The sequence below is a fragment of the Mustelus asterias genome, chromosome 18 (assembly GCF_964213995.1).
Source record: "Mustelus asterias chromosome 18, sMusAst1.hap1.1, whole genome shotgun sequence".
In the NCBI taxonomy this organism is placed as follows: domain Eukaryota; kingdom Metazoa; phylum Chordata; class Chondrichthyes; order Carcharhiniformes; family Triakidae; genus Mustelus; species Mustelus asterias.
In genome coordinates this window covers 17,012,764-17,018,763 of record NC_135818.1, presented here as the reverse complement: position 1 = coordinate 17,018,763, position 6,000 = coordinate 17,012,764, and positions in this window count along the sequence as shown.

Sequence of the window (6,000 nt, the reverse complement as noted above, 5' to 3'; positions counted from 1 at the left end):
CACAATCTCAGAAATTCCCAAAGCTATTTACGGCCAATGATACATTATTGAAGTATCATGAAGGAGACCATTCGGCCCATCCTGCCTGCACCGGCTCTCCAAATGAGACTTACCACTTATTGCCATTCTCCTGCCTTTTCCCCGTACCCGTGCAGATAGCCACAGTTAGCTACTGTGTTAAGGTAGAGGAAACTTGACAATTTGTACACAGCAAACTGCCACAACCCACAGTGAGATGAATAACCAGATAACGGCACGGTGGCACAGTGGTTAGCACTGCTGCCTCACAGCGCCAGGGTCCCGGGTTCAATTCCTGGCTTGGGTCACTGAATGCATGGAGTCTGCATGTTCTCCCCGTGTCTGCGTGGGTTTCCTCCGGGTGCTCTGATTTCCTCCCACAGTCCGAAAGACGTGCTGGTTAGGTGGATTGGCCATGCTAAATTGCCCCTTAGTGTACCCGAACAGGCGCCAGAGTGTGGCAACGGGGGGATTTTCACAGCAACTTCATTGCAGTGTTAAAATAATGACACCAATAAAAATATATTTCCACAGTTGGTAGCAAGGGGTCTGCACTAAAACCCAACACTCTCAATCAACATCCCACTTCCTTGACCAGAACAGACATCTCGGATTGGATTGAACCAGAGTACAAGAGTTACACAACAGATGTGAGGACGTCACAAAGGGCTACAGACGAGTCAAATCAAAACAGAAAAAGAAGAGAACAAGACTGAAGGAAGAGTCTTTATTGCAAAGACGTGTAATCAGGGGCACACCCCAGACAGGTACCTCAGCAGAACCACCAAGCAGCCACTTTTAAATCACTGGTGATACACAAAGTGGTGACTCGGTGAAACACCCAGGCACCGACCGTGCGCAGTGCAGGGGATACAACAAAGGGCTCATTCAACCTTCTCTACCTTCCCTTCCTGGTTCTTCTTAAAATTCAGGAGGTGTGCCATGAGAGTGAGAATTGGCAAATGTCACTCTGTTCTTTAAGAAAGGCGGTGGGGTGGGGGGGGGGGGGGGGGGTGGGGGCGGTGTGGAGGGGTTGGGGGGGGGCGGTGTGGAGGGGTGGGGGGGGAATCAGGAAATGACAGAGCACTCCGATGCGGAGGAGTGATTTGAATCTGTCACCAGGGGCAGGTTGACAGAGCAATTGTGAAATGCTTGCTGTTCAGAGAATCAGTGTGGAATTGCGAAAGGTAGCTCGCGTCTGAGTGGAATATAGGAAGTCGTGCAGCCTCTTGTGACATTGAGTTAGATCGTGGCTGGTCTGTATCTTAACTTCATTCATGCAGTTTGGTTTTGCAATCATTAACACCCTCGCGTAACAAAGATTTATCAATCCAATGCGAGATTTTCAATTACGCCCCCAGCATTTTTGGTGGAGTTTCAGATTTCTGCTACCCTTTCTGTAAAAGCAGGGACGGGATTTTCCAGCCCTTCCGGCCCATGGGATCTTTCAGTCCCGCCAAAGCACCACCATCCCCGCTGCAAAGGGTTCCACCTAGAGGCCATGTTCTTTGGGAACGTGGTTGCCTGATCCTCTCTGGTCAGGTCACCTGAAGTTGCTGGGGATATGTTCCGGCGAGGCTAGGGCATGTGCCAAAAGCTGGCAGGAGCATCTTGCCAAGGTGAAGCAGAAACTGGGCATGTGGGAGCAACACTCCCTCCCCATTGCGGGCAGAAACCTGGTCACTGGCATGGGGTACTCTTGGGGTTGTTGTACAGGTCTGGCCTGTACCCTGATCCTGTGTCGCAGCAGACACCCGAGCCATCTTCAAATTCCTCTGGAAATCCAAGATGGATTGTGTCCAGAGGGATACCAGCACAAATCTCTGGATAAGGAAGGAAAAGATTTACCCAAAGCTGCCCTCATTCTGGTGGCCACCTTTGTGTGCAGCTGCACCAAGCTGTAGATGGATCCTCAGCACACAAACACCAAGTAAAAGTTTTTTAAAGTTTAAAGTTTTAAAGTTTATTTATTAGTGTCACAAGTAGGCTTACATTAACACTCCAATGAAGTTACTGTGAAAATCCCCTAGTCGCTACAATCCAGCGCCTGTTCAGGAACACTGAGGGAGAATTTAGCACGGCCAATGCACCTAACCAGCACGTCTTTTGGACTGTGGGAGGAAACCGGAGCACCCGGAGGAAACCCATGCAGACACGGGGAGAACATGCAGACTCCACAAAGACAGTGACCCAAACCGGGAATCAAACCTGTGAGGTAGCAGTGCTTACCACTGTGTCACCGTATCACCCTAGTGTCATACCATGCTGAGGTTCTATCTGTCGCAGTAAGAAGTTTAACAACATCAGGTTAAAGTCCAACAGGTTTATTTGGTAGCAAAAGCCAAACAAGCTTTCGGAGCTCTAAGCCCCTTCTTCAGGTGAGTGGGAATTCTGTTCACAAACAGAGCATATAAGGACACAAACTCAATTTACATGCATCTTTGTAGAAACTTGATGTCTGTGTCGATATGCGCGATCTTCTTGGAGATCCTCTCCACTTGGAGACATCATAGTTCTATCTGTCCCCAGGTGTTGCGAAGGATGGGTCTGGCCACGTTGCCGGGGGACGCTCCAAGTAGTTGCACTGTGCCTTATCCCCCGTCCCTCATGGAAAACTTTATTCAGTAAAACACCCTTGATCACAAGTCCATCAAGCACTGGTCCGCACGTAACGTCCTCGAGGGCCTGAGGCAAAAGGAGATGGTGGATCCTGCCAGATGGTTCCCTGAGCAGACTGTCAGAGTCATTTGGCAGAACGCCTTATCAGCAAACCTTTCAAACAAATGTCAAGGCTTAGCTTGGCTGGTGGTGACAGCGGCCCACCCCGTCAGATCCTTCATGCATGCCCAAAATCTCTGGGCCACCGCACGCTGTTCTCGAAGCGACTGCAGGTGTGGGAGGGGGTAAGAGATGGTCGCACAACTCTTTGTGGAATGTGCCTTTGCAAAGAAAGTCTGGAGAGAAAAGCAGTGGTATTTCATAGAATCATACAGAGCAGAAGGAGGCCATTCAGCCCATCAAGTCTGCCATGACCGCAATCCCACCCACGCCCTATCCCCGTAACCCTAGCTAGACCCCCTGACACTAAGGGGCAATTTAGCATGGCCAATCCACCTACTCCGCACATCTTTGGACTGTGGGAGGGAACCGGAGCACCAGGAGGAAACCCACGCAGACACGGGGAGAATGAGCAAAGTTCACACAGTCACCTGAGGCCGGAATCAAACCCGGGTCCCTGGCGCTATGAGGCAGCAGTGCTAACCACTGTGCCGCCCATATTTGTTGAGGTTCTTCCCGAGCAGCTCAGTGACGCAGGACTCTGTGCCCTACTGGCTGTTCCCAGGAACGCACAGCAAGACAAACATCAACTGCTGCTGGAGGGTCATCAACTCGGTGAAAGACGTTCTTTGGACTCCCGAAACTTGTTGATCTTCCAGTGCAAAGAATTGTCCCTGACCGAGTGTTGCAAACTGGCAGATTCCAAGGCCCAGGACTCCGTGCTGAGGGGCGCACTCAAGCTTGGGACAGCTCCAGGGACCTGGGTTCGATTCCTGGCTTGGGTCACTGTCTGTGCAGAGTCTGCACGTTCTCCCCGTGTCTGCGTGGGTTTCCTCCGGGTACTCCGGCTTCCTCCCACAGTCCAAAGATGTACAGGTTAGGTGCATTGGCCATGCTAAATTGCCCCTTAATGTCTGGGAGTGCAACGGTTAGAAGGATTAGCGGGGTAAATATGTTGTGTTATGGGGATAGGGCCCAGGTGGAATTGTGGTCGGTGCAGACTCGATGAGCCGAATGGCTTCATTCTGCAGTCAGGTTTCTATGATACCTTTTAAATTATATCATCCCAGAAAGTACCCATGGTCAGGACTGAGACTGCAGGCAGAACCCAGTTTCCAACCCCTGAGGTCCCCAGGACCGGGGATGTGGGAGCAGTCTCACCACAGGGAGGGAAGATGAAGCTGGAGGAGTCTTGATGGAGAGACCAGCAGGAGGGTTGGGGACTAGTGGGGAGAGATAGAATCCCCAAGGGGTTCACCTTTGGGGGGACTCAATGTGGAAAAGAGACTACTGAGAGAGACATCACCCCTCCATGCTCTCTCCCCACCCAAGGCCCAAGCAGGATGACCTATCGGGCTACCCCCACCCCGTCCTTGACCTACTCATGCCTGCCTCAAAATGGAGGCTCTTAAGATATCATTCATTACCCATTTAAAGGCCTCAACTCGGGCAAGAATGGGCTGGCCACCTAAGGCCTCGGCCACCAGCGCACAACTCCTTCCCCTGCTGCCATAAAATTGCAGACAGGTCAGGGGGCAGTCGGTGAGAAGGCCATGCAGGGAATATTATAGACCCACTGGCAAGATCCGTAATATCCTGCCCATATAGACCAAGAAAACCCTCCTGAACACACTTCACAAACACTTCCCCATCTTTAGCCGTTACACGATTACTATCCCAGTCTGCATTAGGGTAATTAAAACTCCCCATTACCACTTCTCTGTAGTCTTTGAGCCTCTCTGTAATTTCCCTGCACATTTGTTCCTCTATATCCTTCCCACTAGTTCATGGTCTACAGTAGACACCAAGTGATGTAAAGGTACCTCTATTGTTTGCTGATTCTGACCAGCTCCCAGCACAAAGACAGAATGTAAATGGTATAGTTCACTTTCGTAGTTTGGATGCAACAGGAGAGCTGTGATTACACGCACAAAATCTGCCATTTCTTTATTCATGGGCGTCGCTGGCTGGCCAGCATTTATTGCCCATCCCTAGTTGCCCTTGGAGGGCAGTTGAGAGTCAACCACATTGCTGTGGCTCTGGAGTTACATGTAGGCCAGACCAGCTAAGGACGGAAGATTTCGCGGCAGTGCGGGTTAGGTTGATTGGCCATGATAAATTGCCGCAAAGTGTCAGGGGGACTAGCAGGGTAAAAACATGAGGTTACGGGGATCGGGTTGGGTGGCATTGTTGTTGGTGCAGTCTCGATGAGCCAGTGCTTCTGCACTGTTGGGATTCTATGATTTCCTTCCCTAAAGGATATTAGCGAAACAGATGGGTTTTTCCGACAATGGTTTCATGGTCATCGGTAGATTCTTAATTCCAGATTTCTTTTATTGAATTTAATTTCCACCATCTGCCCTGGCGGGATTCGAACCCAGGTCCCCAGAACATTGGCTGAGTTTCTGCATTAATAGTCGAGCGATAATACCACCAGGCACTCGGGAGGTGTACCTGGGGAGAGTCAAGTTTGTGGGCACCCAAGCGATGTGACTTGTGGGGAAGGAATGGAGTGCCAGTCCCTCCTCGGCAAGCACCTGGCAGAGGAACAGGCATCTGGCGGTACAAACTCAACCACAATGTGGGTGTCAACTCAACGCTGTGGTATAACATAACCGTGGGAGCCCCCATATTCTGATCTCCTCCCCCCCCCATCCCCTTGGACTGGAAAGACATAGGAATATATGCACGTGTGTGCCGGTGGCAGGAATGCATGCCAAGTCCACATACACAGCTGCTCCTGATATCTTTCCGGTGGCAGCAGGGATGATAATGTAGATTCTATTCTTGACCACTTTTGTTTCTCCAGCACCATATTATGGGGCGGCACGGGGAACATGCTGGCAGCACTGGTTAGCACTGCTGCCTCACAGCGCCAGGAACCCGGGTTCGATTCCCGGCTTGGGTCACTGTCTGTGTGGAGTCTGCGCGTTCTCCCCGTGTCTGCGTGGGTTCCCTCCGGGTGAAATCATAGAAACCCTACAGTACAGAAAGAGGCCATTCGGCCCATCGAGTCTGCACCGACCACAATCCCACCCAGGCCCTACCCCCATATCCCTACATATTTTACCCACTAATCCCTCCAACCTACCCATCTCAGGACACTTAGGGGCAATTTTTCTTAGCATGGCCAATCAACCTAACCCGCACATCTTTGGACTGTGGGAGGAAACCGGAGCACCCGGAGGAAACCCACGCAGGTAC